The 17,666-nt window shown below is 36.3% G+C and overlaps 1 protein-coding gene across 1 annotated transcript in view; it reads left to right on the forward strand.

The window, feature by feature from the left end:
- The window catches only part of SRRM3 (serine/arginine repetitive matrix 3), a 577,610-nt gene that overhangs the window by 540,555 nt on the left and 19,389 nt on the right, over nt 1–17,666 (forward strand). The gene's annotated exons all lie outside the window — the stretch shown is intronic.

Raw genomic sequence — 17,666 nt, forward strand, 5'->3', positions numbered from 1 at the left:
TGTAGTTCACAAGAGCTTCACGGGTTGCCACTGGAGTCCTCTTCCACTCTTCCATGATGACATCATGGAGCTGGTGGATTTTAGAGACCTTTCATTCCTCCACCTTCTGTTTGAGGATGCCTCACAAATGCTCAATAGGGTTTAGGTCTGGGGACATGTTTGGCCAGTCCATCACCTTTACCCTCAGCTTCTTTAGCTGTGGCAGTGATCATCTTGGAGGTGTGTTTGGGGTCATTATCATGTTGGAATACTGCCCTGTGGCCCAGTCTCCAAAGAGAGGGGATCATGCTCTGCTTCAGTGTGTCACAGTACATGTTGGCATTCATGGTTCCCTCAATGAACTCCCCAGTGCTGGCAGCACTTATGCAGCCCCAGACCATGACACTTTCACCACCATGCTTGACTGTAGGCAAGACACACTTATCTTTGTACTCCTCACCTGGTAGCCGCCACACACGCTTGAAACCATCTGAACCAAATGCGTTTATCTTGGTCTCATCAGACCACAGGACATGGTTCCTGTACGCCATGTCTTTAGTCTGCTTGTCTTCAGCAAATTGCAGGCTTCCTTGTGCATTATCTTTAGAAGAGGCTTCCTTCTAGGAGGACAGCCATACAGACCAAGTTGATTCAGTGTGCAGTGTATGGTCTGAGCACTGACAGGCTGACCCCCCCCCCCCCACACCCCTTCTACCTCTGCAGCAATGCTGGCATCACTCATAAGTCTTTTTCCCAAAGACAGCCTCTGGATATGATGCTGAGCATGTGCACTCAATTTCTTTGGTCGACCATGGCGAGGCCTGTTCTGACTGGAACCTGTCCTGTTAAACCGCTGTATGGTTTTGGCCACCATGCTGCAGCTCAGTTTCAGGGTCTTGGCAATCTTCTTATAGCCTAGGCCATCTTCATGCAGAGCAACCATTCTTTTTTACAGATCCTCAGAGAGTTCTTTGCCATGAGGTGCCATGTTGAACTTCCAGTGACCAGTATGAAAGTGTGAGAGCGATAACACCAAATATAACACACCTGCTCCCCATTCACACATGAGGCCTTGTAAAACGAATGAGTCACATGACACCAGGGAGGGAAAATTACTAATTGGGCTCATTTTGGACATTTTCACTTCGGGGTGTACTCACTTTTGTTGTCAGTGGTTTAAACATTAATGACTGTGTGTTGAGTTATTTTGAGGGGACAGCTAATTTACACTGTTATGCAAGCTGTACACTCACTACTTTACATTGTAGCAACGTGTAAATTCTTCAGTGTTGTCACTTGACAAAATATAATAAAATATTTACAAAAATGTGAAGGGTGTACTCACTTTTGTGAGATACTGTATATATACACAGATAAAATTTGTACCGGTATACGGATGAGCAGAATGCTTCTTTTCTAAACATTTATTGTGGGGTTTATTCAAAAATGTTTTATAATGTTAATCTTAGATATATAGCTATTGTATGTTACTAGGAAGCTTGCAACAAAAATATAACTTGGAGGACATTTTACAATGTAAAAGCCCTTATCTATTTCTCAGTCATTGTTTATTTATAACACAGCTCTTTTTTTTGTTTGTTTCTCAAAATTTTTGTTACTTTTGTATGAATCATGCTCTCTTTTTGGGTTTAGAAAAAGCTGTGTATCTTTACTGTGTCATACTTAGACTTCTCTCTCTTTTCTACCTGCCCACTTTCTCGTTTATACTATTCTTAGTTGTCCAAAAGTGGTGCCTAAATTACACTGAACAATAATTTGCTAGATTCCACAGACAGCAATTCAAACTTCTAAGAAACTAAGACTTAATAAAGCCCCGTATGGGTTGTACTATGATAAAGTGCATGCATGCTTAGTATATTTAGACAAATATAACTTAGATCAATTTATTTATATTTTTAATCTCATCTGTGTTTTTCTTTAGCCTCTCATTTGAAAATCGGTAAAACTTTGACTTTATTTTAGGGAGAAGTGGTCTCATTAGTGTATTTTCACTCATTTCTTCATTTTCTTTCTCATAACAGAAATGCAATTTTCCTTTTTTCTGTGATGTTCTAGAGTTTTGTTTTTCTTTTTTTGTGTGTCTGTCATTGTGGGCCTTTTTAGTAGTAATGGAGATTTTTTTTAACTATACATATTTATACTTTTGTAGCTGATTTAAAAGGGAAGATAACTGATAATATGAATGATAGAAATTTAATTACAGAGTTTAAGTTTAGAGAATTAACTAATTAATTTAATGTCAAGTTTTCTTTTTCAATTTTATAATCAGTATTTAGCAAAACATGATTCAATTTATTTTTTCACTAAAATTGTATAAACTGTGATAACCACATATATATAACTATATAATACATAAAGAAAATTGATGTAACTTTTTAGAGGATAAGTGGAGTCTTTAATAATTTAAATTGATTCTCTTTATAAAAAAGATCTCATTTATTTTTTCAACATTTTCCAACTAGTTGATGTTTTAGAAAAACATGTGGCTCTCCAGATGGCTGTAAAATTGTTTCACTAATTCCCTGTGGCCAGTAAGTCCTTATTATAATGCATTTGTCTCAAAAGGGTTTTTAAATTGGCTTTCATAGTATTCTTGTATAAAAAATAAATAGTAGTAAAAAAATTGGCTGTCATATTTACTATTATTACACACTTCAAGTTTGCTAAAATTAACATATATACAGTTAATTGTTGGCTTCAGGATGAAATGTACCCCTGTGCTTCTCAAGTTCCCTCTTCAAGGTAATGATGAACAATCATCTACTTGCAATGTTGATCCTTACAGTTTATCTATAGTAGATAATTATATAGCTTAGCCCATTTGTGCCACTTTTCTATGTAAAAACTGTAAATAATCACTTTATTAAGAAAGTATTTTAAGGATCCCTTGTAAGTGTAATAAATACATATGTTAATATTCAAGATAGTTACTTTGTTAATGTTAATTATACTCATAATAGAGGTGGTTTACACCAAATCTGTATGCAGCCTAGCCAGTCCCAATGTACCAATATACATTAAGAAATATGAGATTTATTCAATTAGAGAAAAAAAAAGTCTCCTGAGCACCATTTCAGAATGAGGGACTAGTTGACTTCCCTTTTAAATAGAGATTCAAGTTTCCATTTCATTCTGGTTGGCTTCCACTTCTGCTACTTTCTGTTTCACTCTATTGAATTCTTTCTGAGGGCCTCAATATTATTAGGAGGCCTTTGACTCGTAACATACTTGTTTTGCTGGTGACACTGCATGCACATTATGTTTAATGAAACCAAAAAAGTGTCATACCTGTTTCTTTTCACCTCCTCTTCCCTCCCTGAAAATGGCTTAAACCTAATCAAAGAGAAACCTTTAAGATGGTGTATAGAACGTTAGATATTATGTATGTAATTGGAACAACTACACTAATTCTAGTGAAGGGATGTGAAACGCGTTACTAAGAGTCATTGTCTTTTTCCTCCATTCTGCACTCCTAATGTGGAGATTTTTCTTTTCTGTTATTGTTCCATTCCTGTTTCTGACAATTAAAGAAGGTAGGTATTTGTCTACCTTTGCACGTTCACATCTGAAGATGAGCTTGTTCAAGCACAATAGCTTATTTTTCATGTTAATTTTATATTTCTTTTAGTTTTTATTTTACATTATTTTAGTTCTTTTTCTGATGTATCATTAAGCCTTGTGACTGACAAAAATTAAAGTTGTAGCTCAGGTTTCACTTCAAGCATTTTGCAGTATCAAGCTATAAATATAGAATTTCAATGATTTGCTGTTGTCTTTCTAAGTGATTTTTCTTTTCTATTTGTACTTTTTCAGAATGATATACTATTATGTTTACGTAAGCAGTAATCTTTTATACAGTGCCCCTTGCAGTATCTTAGGATACTCCTTTAAGTTTTAAATAGGTGGAGATCCTATATAACACCCTAACTGTGGATAATCAGGAGTTAAGTAGGTCACCACTTTCTATATTAAATCTTCAAAATTTCCAGGAGTGGTGCAAAACATGTAATCTTTTTAAATGTAGCAGTGGAAGAAATATTACATCACTACATGGAAGAAAAACAAAATGACAATGACGTGTATTTGAATACATGCATGTATGAAAATTATATTTCTTTATATTTCTTTTATATTTCTTTAGTTTTCTTTTGAGAATAAATCTAAACACAATATTCAAACTTGTAGGGGGATATTTCTTGATTTTATTGCACACCATAAATGCTAAACAGGAGCAACAAGACAGATTATTATACAGATTTACTACAAGGTTATAGTTTAAGTCATAAATTCCTCACTCAGCTGCACCATTGCAACAGAATTAAACCTAGTCTTAACCACTTTGTAACACAGATGTTTACTCTAAACGAATTATACTCAGTGATAAATCTGTGTCAGAATAGGAATAGGAAGAGATAACACGGCCGCTGCACACCTCACCCAACCCAAGTGGTTAGTAGGTAAAACCAGCCTCAGCTCAATTCATCCAGACCATGCGTTGTCTGGAGATTGTATAGTGCATGGCCACCATTATACACCTAAAATGAACTAGTTGCACTTTCAGAGCCATTATTTGTTAACAGCACCCCAAACGTGAAAGCAAGTGCACATTTTGTTTAGTGAAAAAATGTGCAACGATTACCCAGAATTTTCTTTGCAAACTGCAACTTTGTGTTTGTCACGCATAGGGCAATCCACCAAAATAAATGTTCTGTCCTATGAATATGATGTGAAAAACACACCCAAAACATGCGCTCCCACTACGCTGTGTGATTGTGGCCTGAAAGTGAAGTTGATGTGTTTACACCCTACCACCACGTGCATTACAATAACATTGACAGCTAAATGTCTCCCCTCCCATGTACTTGTATAAAGGTGACCATACATTTTGCAGTCTGGTTGTACAATCTCTGTGTAATTTCCTTTAGATTTACCCAAACTATGCAATAGGATGCCCCATCTGAACAATCCATTCAATTTGTATAGAATTGGGCAGGCCCTAGTACTTCAAGGTTGTATAGTGTATGTCCACCTTAAAGGAATCAGTAGGAAAGCGGGGGGGTGGTATATTAATGAGGGAGGTGTGGTCCAGAGTGGTAAAACACACCCTATTCTGTGATACAATAAGGCAGTGCATGATGGTATATAACGTTTCCTGGAAAATCACATGATGCCCTAGGAAGTCAGATCTCAGAAGGCATTTTTTTATTTTTTTTTTAACTGAAGGTGAAGATTGATAGCTGCCATAGACTAGGTAAGTGAGAGATAAGCACATTGGGATGGCTTGGGCAGAAAAGACAAAAGGCTTCTATTTATTATGAAAACTGAAATTCTGCCTAAAAAGAAGGACATAGGCTTTAATCACTATTACTGATTTATATACAGCTACTGGTAGGTGATTAGACACTGGCAAAAAAAATAAAAAATCTGCAGGACACCCCCTATATCACCCCTCCCACTTCCTCTCTCTCTCTCTCTCTCTCTCTCTCTCTCTCTCTCTCTCTCTCTGATTTTCACAAAGATTCTTTTTCTCCTGCACCATGGCCACAGTGGTTCCTAATGCATCTTCTAGATTGATTGACTCATTAGCAGAGCCTTGGGGGATCGTACTCAAATCCTGCTGGATGATGCAGGGCTGACTTGTAATGCTACTGGCATGCACTAAATCCTGCAGTAGGCACTTACCTTGAAGTAGTAGTAGTACAACACATCAAGAAAGCTGCACAGCCACTAACTGAGACCGCCACTGAGTGACACACTGCCACCTACACTGCCACAAACACTGACACCTACACTCACTAATCTAAATAAAGCATTGAGAGTTTTTTTTCCTTCAGCAGACTTTTATTTTTATGTACAGACTTCTCCTTTATAAAATGTATCATTTCCTCCTCGCTATGAGATTGTTTCTCCTCTTCCCAGATGAGAGACAACCAAGGGAAGGGCTACAAAGTGATCAATTTGATAACAAATCAGATATTGCAATGATCATGTGATCCCTTCAGTCTCAATCAATCAGTAGGGACCCAGGGCTGTCACGGAAAGCCTGGTCTCAGTGCTGGGAGCATGCATTTGAGTGCGCTTCAAACACAAACACTAAAACACTTACTGTATATGTGATGCCCAGGATTAAAACCCACTTCTTGGATACTGCCTATATGTGCTCTGCAATTGTAAAGGGGTTAAATATCTCTTTTTCTTGGTGGCCTTGCCATGCAACTTATGGCTATCTGCCAGACAATTGCTATCTAAACTAAGGACATGAACTAACATCCTTGTTCCATCCTTACAGATGCCTCTGTCCACAGTCAGTTATACCTTTAACCTGTGGCCTTACTCTATTGCTTGAATGGACTGGTAGATACAATTCAACAAATGTCCAGAAAGAATCTTCTCTCAATCCACATGCGCAGGATCTTGCGTCTTAAATGCTGGTCAGCTGAGCTCTAATGCAAGAAACATCTTGATTAGTTACCCTTTGCATGTGAACGCCTTCATGGTCCTTCCATGGATAGGTTTAACAAGAACACAGAGGATATGAGTATTGTTCTCCTCCAAAGAGAAACTCTGGCACCTTTACCAGTAGGATTTCTGAGGTTGGGAACAGTTCCTTTCCTTCCTCACAGTCTCCTTCGAGTCCAAGGCTGGAAGATACCTTCATAACCAGTCAAAACTAGTTCCAAAGCATCCTACATGAATGAGGCACCCCAACATCTAAAAGTAGGGGTGATGTCTGTCAGCCTTCTGGTCTGGAAAATCTGGTCCAGAAAATCCCAGATGCTTGGGTTCGGAGTGAAATTTCCAGGGGTTACAAACTGGAGTTTTGTACTTTTATCCTCCCTGCTTCATGCTTTCCACATGTCTTTTTCCCATCACAGCAGTGAGATCTCTTTGCTGCTGCCCAGCAGCTCAAGTCTCATTACCCCTAAGGTTTCCACTCAAAGCTTGTTACCATTCCCAAACCGTCTCATTCTGACAATGTAAACTCTCAACTTTTTCCTATGGGTTCAAATGTTCCACATGTATACTGCTAGGTCAGTCATAGCCTGCCCACCTTTCAACAGATTTTCTGGAATACTTATTTACACATTCCCAGCTTTATGTCTCTTGCTGTTCCCTTTTGCCTGTCCATGGCCCCTCATTCCCTTGGGTTTTCACCAAAGTGTTGGCCCTAGTTCTGGCTATGCTTTATGGGATATGGGGTCCTATGGGGTACCTGAATGATCCCCTGTTAAAGGACCAGTTCTTATTGTCAGCATTCAACTGACAGCGAGCTTTGGCTGGATCCTCAATCTGAGGAAAGCATTGCTAGATCTCACAGATTAAAGTATGTGAGCCTTGTTCAGCTTCTTCCTGCCTCAGGACACGTTTCTGTCCCTTCTGGCCCACAGGAAGCCCTCAGTTTGTGCTTGCATGAGGGCCCTGAGTCTATTGGTTGCCTCCACGTTGGCTGTGCTGTGCACCGAATTTAACTCCAGACTGTTGCAACGTAACATTCTGGCTGCATGGGATAAACCGACTTAGTCAGTAGACTGTCCCATACATCTAACCTCCAAGGTCAGATTCTCCATAGCCTAGTGGATTTCCAGTCCAGTGCTGGAATCAGGGAAGTCCATTCCTCCATAGATGTGGAAGACTGTCATGGTGGAATCTTTCTTTTTTTTTGGCCAGTGTTCAATCACCTGAAGATGGCTGCATATAACCCAGCCATAATGTAAGGAGCCATTCTTGGTGTTGCAAGCCTAGGGCTTAGGATGCTTTCCACATTAACAAGGCATTGTCCTTCCTCTGTTATATCTGGCTCCAAAACATCTAAAGGAAATGTCTCCCTTCTATCTGGATGTTGTGGAGACTGTGAGAGTTCACATCTCAGCTACTGCCCTTTTTACTCAATCAGATTCCCTCATTGTACTTCCAGAGGGTTTCCACTCAACCATTTCTAGGTGGATCACAGTTATTATTATGACTTATAGTCAGAAAGAAAGGGTTCCTTCCATGTCTGCTTAGACACGCTTTACTTGATTAGTTAGTGCAGTGATTCTCAACCAGGGTTCTGTGGAACCCTAGGGTTCCTCCAGAAGTTGCTAGGGGTTCCTTCAGAATTGGGAAATTTCTGCCTCTCAGATAAGTTCCCACTCACACCATTGATCTTTTTAGCTATCTGTAAGGAGGTAATACTTCCCAATGACCACAAGTGTAAGGAACATTCTTCCCACTGACCATCACACTAATGTATCATGAGTTGAAGATTTCTAATTTTTAGCATGGGTTCCCCCGAGACCAAAGAACTATTTCAAGGGTTCCTCTGTATTTAAAAGGTTGAGAAAGGCTCAGTTAGTGCTTCATGCACATAAGACGTCTGTTACTTAGATTTGCTGCTGCCTTGGCTCCTGTTCACATGTTTGTTGAGTTCTTTCATGTGGATCTTCAGGCTTCCTCTGATGTCAGTTTAAGGCATAAGGGGTTCAAGTTGCTGTTCAAAGTCCTGTATGGTATAACAAAGATAATATAATTATTGACTTTCCAGTAAATTGTTTTTCTTGGAGTACAGTACTGGACATTTTTGCCTCCCCTCGTTCTTATAATCTCCCTATTACTTGCTACAAACTGGGGCTAGTTGGGAATGGGAGGATTAAAAAGGGGTATGAAAATTGAGGTAGTTGCGCAGTAATATGGTATGAAATGTGAAACTTAGAAAAACATATAATAGTGATAACTTTTTACTGCATGTGTCACTAATGTGCTCCCACAGAAATCAGTAAAAAACAGTATAGGTGTGACAGCGCTGTAAAAGTGAAAATACAATTATGGTGATAAACACTGATATTGCAATAATATAAAAAAAAGTCCAAAAACATAAAATGAATGAATCCACGTTGTGCAAAAAAGCAAAAAAGCAAAACGTTCATGGAGGATGTCTGAAGATATCAAACAAGCTTGTTTTTATGTAGGGGAATGTCTGCAGCCTTTTTTTTTTCCAGTCTTCAATCACCTGAAGGTGGCTGCATATAACCCAGCCATAATGTTTTAAAAGCCCCATCCTGTACTCCAAGAAACAGATGTTACTGGTAGGTTAAAAATCCTATTATATTGCAGCTTACCATTTCTTAGATGTGGTGGCTACATTTGTTATGTTTTTTTTCCAATTAATAACATTTTCAGCAAGAAGGTGTGTCATTTGGGTTACTAGGTGAAAAAAAAGGAAGAAAGACTGTAAATCTCTACTAGTAAGTTGCAATATATACCTTTCTTTGGTTTAGATACTCTTTAAGCCCATTTCACAGTTGTGCGACTTGAGACTGCAAATTAGCATGACAAGTCGTACCCTATGATTTTCAATGAGTACCATTCATATTTATGTGACTTCAAGTTGCACCAACTTCAAAGTACTGTACTACTTTGGTTTGATTTTGATGCGAGCTGACACAAGTTTACACAGGCATTTCCTGAAATTGCGGCAATTTCAAAGTCACAGTAGTGTGAAAGGGTGTTAGGCTCCTTTCACACTTGTGCATTTTGTGCATCTTCAAGTCGCAAAAACTTCAAAGTAGTCCCTGTACTACTTTGGTCTGACTTTGATGCAAATTGAGGTCCATAGACCTCAAGTTTACAGAGGATTCCCTGAAATCGCAGCAAAATTGCGTGACTTTCAAGTCATGGCAGTGTGAAAGGGGCCTTAAGCAAAATGCAGAGGTTGACATGTTGAATTTTGCAGGATTATTCTATACCTGGGTATAGGAGCTTGGAGAATCAAACTCTGTTCCCATCTTATACATCTTATATCTAAAATACGCTCAGTATGGCCACAGGTTACAAAGAGAAAGAAGGGTTTATCCTTTAACTAGATTATATCACCAGTAGCTTTATTTATACAGAGCTGTGTTTCTAGGTGCTAATACTCATTTTATTACTTTGATGTCACATTGCATCATATTGAAACACTGCTGAATTTGGCTCAACATTCTGATCAGAAGTTAAACTAAAGGCAAAAATGTTTTTGAAGAAAGAAGGAGGATTAGAACATCTGCAACATTCTTATTACTGCCAAGGATCATTTTCATCATTCCTTGTCCCAACTCTTTCACCAAAGCAAGAAGTAGGGGTAGATCACTATATTTCCTATTAAAGTGAGCAGATGTCAGGTTTCATTATTATACAGTTGAGGAGATTTCCCCTTCCTTCCTGGACAGCCAGTGAGGTGAAGTGCCTTAGGGATCTAGATAGCAATAAAATTGCCTGAGGTTTTAATCTTCCCTAATCCAAACTAAAATAAAGATGTTGTAATGTTGTTGTATCTGGAGTTGCATTTTAAACAATTGTTAGCAATTAAAGAGCAAGACGGCACTGTGGAAATGCAGCATTGGGGCATCAATACCTTCCAAGGAACAAGGATTCATTTGTGGCTGCAGCTTCTATGGTCCTTCCTCTCAAGTACATTTAGAAAACTGTAGCTGTATTATGCCAATACACCATATATTTGATCATGCTGTATGTATAGCTGTATACTAACATATATGTAAGTATACTGTAGATAGCATACTTAGAAGACATAATAAAAAGATATTAAAATGACAAAGACCAAATTTTAAAAACTTTCATTTGTTTTGCTACAAAATATTTACATTTATTAAAGCAAATTATTTACTACTGTAAATTTTTGTTTCATTTAGCTTTCCAATCTTCCCAATAGTAACATGATTACGTAAAACAGAAAAGGGAAATAAAAATAAGCTTTTCTGCATGTATAAATATGAATATGAATGTATATTTTTACAGCAGTTTGTGTATAAGATAGAATTTAATTTGAAGGTCAATTGTTTTTTGCTTAGAGGCAACCTAAAATAAACTATGTTGTCTTTCTTTTTAATGGTGATTAGTAGAATTAGAGAATTAGAGTTGTGTTGTTACACACTTAATATATACTGTACAAGACAGGCCATTTTGATTTTAAAGGTTATATACTAAGCCTTTATTAATTTCAAGCTGAGAATAATTTCCTTTTTAACTGTTTACTTATTTAACTTTCACCTAAATAGGTTTTAGATGCAAACAGAGGACATCCATGGCTTTAGTAATCTAAATGTTAATGGAAAAGGTGTTTAAGTGCTTCTGGCCAAATCTGAGTAGCATTTACACTTTGATAACTGTCTTATTTCCCTGCAAGAAAACTTTTATTGAAGCCGGTGCATTATCATTTTAGATTTCTTTGAATCTTTAACTTTTTTATTATTATGACCTTAATATCATTTTCTGAGTGACTAAATGCTCCTTTTTATTATGGTTAGCAAAATGACCAATTTTAGAAATACTGCATATCTCATATTGCATAGGAATATTATGTAATGTTCTATCAAATTTATATTTGATCCTTTCAGCTTATATTCATGTTTTCCTAATCACCTGCTGTAAGAATTACATTCTTTACAAAGCTAAGTAGCTCAAGCTGTCTGAGGTTTTAGTGCAATAAAGTCAGCTTACAGCAGGCAACTACTGTTGTGCTGTTTCTTTGAATAAAACCATAGTAGTCTGGAAATCCTTTGTCGGATTAAAAACATATTTATTAAGGAAATAAACAAAATTCACTCAAAACCTTTGTACAGGCATACCCCACTTTTAAGTACACAATGGGGTTTATTTACTAAAACTGGAAAGTGAAAAATCAGGCTCACTCCTGCATAGAAACCAATGAGCTTCCAGGTTTTATTACCAAAGCTTAATTTAACAAGCTGGAGTTAGAAGCTCATTGGTTTCTATGCAGAAGTGACCCTGACTTTGCACTTTCCAGCTTTAGTAAATAAACCCCACTGTGTACTTAAAAGTGGGGTATGCCTGTATTTTCCCTTTAAATATAATTTTTTTTACTTAATTTAAACAATTATTTAAAAAGCTGTATAGCCATATTGCAGCAGTCACAGGATGAAAATGCTAGGTATTCTCATGGAGGTCTGGACCATTGTAGATCAGAACAAGGGGGCCACATGCTACTAGCATTTTTCATGAAAGAAGTTCATGGAACTGTTTAACAAGTTGTTAATCTTAATAATACTATTATTGTGCCTTTCCACAGTGCTTCATTGTAGTGTTTGCAGAAAACACTTGAAATTTTGTATTATAAAGCAGTCCTGTTGCACCCTTGGGGACCGGTACTAAAAATCTTCGGATTTTAGTACCAGCAACTAATATTAAGCAATAATTAAAGAGAAAAAAGAGTTGCTATGGTTGTGATATGTCCAGATGGTGATCACTCAAAGGTAAACAAAATGGAAGCTTGACAACCACAACGTGTGTGTGTGTGTGTGTGTGTGTGTGTGTGTGTGTGTGTGTGTGTGTGTGTGTGTGTGTGTGTGTGTGTGTGTGTGTGTGTGTGTGTGTGTGTGTGTGTGTGTGTGTGTGTGTGTGTGTGTGTGTGTGTGTATGTATGTATGTATGTATATATATATGTTGTGTGTATATACACATTATAATACAGTACAGACCTGATTGTTTTGTGTGTGCCAGCTGCACCCATGATAAATGCAGGTGAACCTCAATGTACAGAACAAAAGGTCAAAGAGCTCACCTGTTATTAGATCAGCCAATTCCCCAAGATTTCCCCACACAAAAAAACTTCTAAAAAGGTCACCAGCTTTCTTTTTTTAATTTATTGATTAATATCTTTAACCAATCAGTGGAAAATAAAACGTGATGGCTGTTTTTATTTTACATTAAAGATGATAAAGGATAGTGTTAAAAATACATGCTGGCAGTGCTTATTGACTTTTTCACTACAGACCTTGTATTAGATTGATATGTGATGATAATTTTGTTAATGTGTTAATAAGGGCACTAAGCCTTAGCGCTCCTAATTTACATTGTGTATAAAAGCCAGCTATAATATGCGTAGAAATGATTTACAAATAGCAATGTTGCATATAAAGGGTATTTCATAGAAAAACATAAATCCATTTTTTATTGTGGTCTTTATGTATAGTAGGATGTAGGTCTTGTCTACTCCTATGACTTTCTAACAAACAACATTGAGACTCCCACTGTTTTTGTTTGAAGTGCAAACTGAAACCTAGTTATGATATTAATATGGTTGCACTACAGTACCAGATTTCTGTCCTGACATCCTTAAAAAGCCTTTGAAAATACAGCAGTAGGGCCCTGCTTCTTTTCTTTTAATCAGCATTTTCTAATTGTGGAATATTAAACTATTTATATTCTCTACAAGCAGTAAATGAGCTTTAAAACAAACTCCTAATGACATCTCCCTCAGTAGCTGCAGGCACTGTGGGGAAATTCAGCCTCAGATGTCACAGCAGAGATTCTGAAATGGGATTGCATTGAATTCTGAACAGTTTACAGCACCTGCTGTTTGTTTACATTAAATGTTTCCAGGCTGGTAGTTAGTACTTTGATGTGACCTTTTCATTTTTAAATCTCTGATTTGATGCCACGTTTCTGCAAATGTATTAGATATACAGCCCTGATTCATGTTGAAATTATTATTTAAGGAGGAAGGTTTCCAATAAGTGTTAGTGCTTTAGCAACTTTTGTGACATTTTTTCATCTTGCCTTTTAAAAGTTACCAATCCCATATTTCCTTCTGTATTAGAATTAATTATCATCATGTTGTATACAACACCAGGAAGTTATGCCTCCATAGAGACTTGTTTTACCTTCAACAGTATTGGAATAGGCTGCATGTAATGGATCTTTAGTTTAGCTATATTACTCTGTATCACAATCTGTATCTTTGTATATTTACATGTATACTTTGCTAGCTTTAATGTTTCAGCCAATGTAGAGAATATTATTTAGGGGAAATAAAAAGCTTGTCATATTTGATTATTTTGGAGGCTGAAGCATTTGCTACATTTTCTCTATGATAACTTAACAATAGTATGGCATGTTGGCATGTCTTGCTACTTGATATTGCAGCTAAAGTATGCTCCTATGTAAAAAATGAAGTAGCCCATTTTCAAACCATGAGATGATGTGAATTACAATTGCTTAGTACAGGATTTCGGTAAAATTTTCACTGGCGAATATGTAATGTCTTAGAAGCCAAACTCTAGAAAGCATAGTGTTGCTAAAGTAATAGTTGAGTTGGAACTGAAACAGTTAATCAAGACAATTTCTGGAATGTTAAATATGCATATTATGTAGCATAATACCTAACACATGTTTTGTATACCTTATAATTCCAATCAGTATTATGCTACATAAAAAGGTCATGTTCATATTGTATGTTCATAAAGTATCACTAATGGATTATGGCATGTTAATCATGTTTATTTGGTTATTAACCTCACCTGTTTTATCTATGTAATGTTTAATACATAGGGGTTGATTTACTACAGTCAAATAGACTGCTCAATTTGCAAAAGAAGTTGCACTTTGTGTGGGAATTATGCCCAGAGCTTAGTGAATGAGATGAAGCTCTGCTGACTTCCATAATCCAATCAAGTGCAAGCCAAAATACTGTTTTCTTATTTTCCTTGCACATCATTGCATATTTTTTGCAGACAGGAATGTCACCACATTTACTTAGCTCTGAGGAAAATACCCTTGTAAAGCCTTTTTTCTTTTAATAAATCAGCCCCATGGACTTTTTTTAAAAAACACTACCCTATTTCCTATAGCCTTGTGTAAGACTGCAGACACTAGAACCTGTGCAAAACTAGTTGATTGCAAGAGTAGGCACCAGCTGGCAGTAGAGGCTTCCTAATACAGATTATCTGTATCCTAAAGTAAAAATTTAAGATTTGATTATCAAACTTATAGCTCATTAATTAACTAACTTACTGTATGGCTTTGACTATATTTCATTTTTATGTGATTTTGGATTCATAAAATTGAAAACATCAGTAAGTTCAATAAAATATCCATTGGTATACCTCACTGTAGCAGTTGAGTTAAACATTCCCTTGGCATTACATTTCCAAATCTTTACAAAAGGAATGTATAGTGTTTCATGTATATATTTTTTTATTGTGTTTTGGCCTAAAAAACAAATATGTTTTAAAAACGTTTATTTCTACTCAGGTAAATATCAAATATTGCATACGAATAGTAATATCTATGGTTGAGGTTGCACACTAGATGCAACCCCAAGCAAGCAATCACTAGCTTGTAATAGACTCTGTATGGTTACCCATAGACTTGTTTTACCCAAAATGTATATATTTTATTTTCTGTTTAATGTTGGAGAGTAAAAAGTTGTCCCATTTTGCTTTTTCCAAAATTCCTGTTGCTGTGTTGGCTTGTGTTTATGAACTCCTCATTAAAAATGGAGTTGTGATAATGCCCTCTGCAAAACTTCTGGGAACATTTCTGGTCTTTGTACACCTTATGCTATTGTGACAACCTCTTACATGTTCACCACCTGGTTCTGCTGAATCACAAATTATATTGTCTGACAGCTAAAAAAATCTCTCAAATGGTGATCAAAGGCACAGGCAGGATCCAGCCACCTGTGGACATTAGTGCCAGCTGCCCTTTCTTTAATCAAGTGTGGCCAAATGGACACATTTATCCTTCTGAAGGGAAAGAGAATAGAGGAAGGGCAAAAACTTATTATAACTTTTTTTAATGGTTGGGAATGGGGTACAGAGTAATGGGTGTGCATTGTTCTCAAACTAGCCTAATTAACACCCCCCCCCCCCATTCCAAAAGAACAGTAGAGTCATAGATTTGTGATCATTTTAATTTTTCCAGCTTAAAGTTTCTATATATGGCCAGCATAACAGAGTGGATGTACAGAATCATCACACTGTTAGTTTGTCATATTCTACTCATGGACTTTGACATGTTGACGCGTTGTTGTCATTGTTTCTACGATCAATTGGGGACAGATAGGATAGATAGGACAATTTACTAAAGCAGTTAGGAATCTTCATTCATGTATGGATATTTACTTCAATTAACCAATCATGTGCAGATGAAATAAGTAAACAGGAATTTGGTTTTCACATGATTAGATAATTGAAGTGAAGATTCTGAACTCTTTTAGTAAATCATGAGTGGAAGAGTGACATATTTTTTTCAGAATTAACTTTTTCAGATTCAGATTTCAGATTAATTTTTTTAAACTTACATGGGATTTTCTGTAGTAATATATTACTTCCCAGAAAATCATAATTTGCTTGTCACAGAAGGGTCTTTATTTAACTTTGTAAACTCTATATTCCTTTTGTAATGCTTATTTTCCTTGTTTTTGTGTGCAGTTTGTAAGAATATATTTTATGTTACAAATATGACTGTTATTGAAGATAAAGGGGAGATGTTTCAAACTTGATGTTGTAAAATGACTCAAAAGAGAGCAGAATATTCAGGCATGTAACAGAATTGTACATCAGAAGAAAGAAATGCTTGTCTCTAACAACTTATTTGTCCATTGCCAATAGCAGAAACACCTTAGCATTTATCATTCTTCCTGTATGTTCATTAAAGAGGTATTTATTGTTTGGATGTGTAAATAGCTATTGTAACTTGGATCTCCAAGCTTACAAATATGATTAATATTGATATGATAGGAAATGTGTGCCATCTTTTCTTTTTACAGCTAGGAAGAAAGCATATATTGGCTAGTGATATTGAATATCCTGAGGTATAACTTCATAAATATGGTTACATCAGTTTGATGATATTTGGTTAACATCCAAATTGGACCAAAATGAGGCAAGGAACAGCTCCCTTTTCTTACTACATTGACAAAGACATACCCAGAATATTCATCATGGGTGTGCTTAGCCATATATCAATACTTTTACTGTTTTAAACAGTTCTAAACCTAGTTAGGTTTACTATACCTATGTCTTAGATATGTGTCAACATGCGCTTTACAAGTAAGCTAGTACTGACATGATTTATTGAAAATGAACACCGTATTGGACATGCATACATTTTTAGAAGTCTAAAAAATTCAAAAAATGGACACTATTTTTTATTTATGTTTTCTTTTTTATATTTTTGTTCATGATATGTAAAGCAGAACCTGACTTACTATTCCTTGCATTTTAAAGCCACCATTGTTCAGTTCAAATTTTGAATACTAATGTATGATCCAATACGTTCTTCAAATTAATTCAAATTTAGAAAGCATACACTAGCTGGACTTAAAGTAAAGCCTGAGCAAAGGTTCCTTACGTAATTAGCCAAGGTCACTCAAACCTCGTGATTGGCCTCTTCAAGCATTTTCAAAATACAAGGCCAGGAAAGTGGGTTTGTGTGTTTTTTTCTTTATTATTATTTTTTTTCTCTCTCTCTATCTCTCTTGCATTTTTGTGAATCTAATGATGCACTTATGTTGCCCCACTTTTCCCTTCTCTTCATACCTTACCTACTAAAGGAGGAAATGCCACTTTCTTGGTAAGTGGATGTTAACCAAGAGGGACTTAAATCAAAAAAAAAAAAAAAAACACAGTGTGACAAAACTGAGAACATGGGGTGCTGATGAAAGCTCAACAGTACTCTACCGGCAAAATAAAGGAGTTCAGAAAAACTAAAATGAATTTTAAAGAAAAGACAATTTATTTCTTAGTAACATTTGTGGATTTTATTTTATTATTTTATTTTTATACTTTCCCCTCTTCCCTCCTCAATCTCTCTACCAGTTTTTGTGCTGTTTTGTCCAGATGTCTACCTCACTCCTCACTTTTTATTAATTTGATTTTACTTTTCTC

This window comes from Lithobates pipiens, unplaced genomic scaffold, assembly GCF_037356315.1.
Source record: "Lithobates pipiens isolate NorthernLeopardFrog02 unplaced genomic scaffold, aLitPip1_a1.2 Scaffold_16, whole genome shotgun sequence".
Taxonomy (NCBI): Eukaryota; Metazoa; Chordata; class Amphibia; order Anura; family Ranidae; genus Lithobates; species Lithobates pipiens.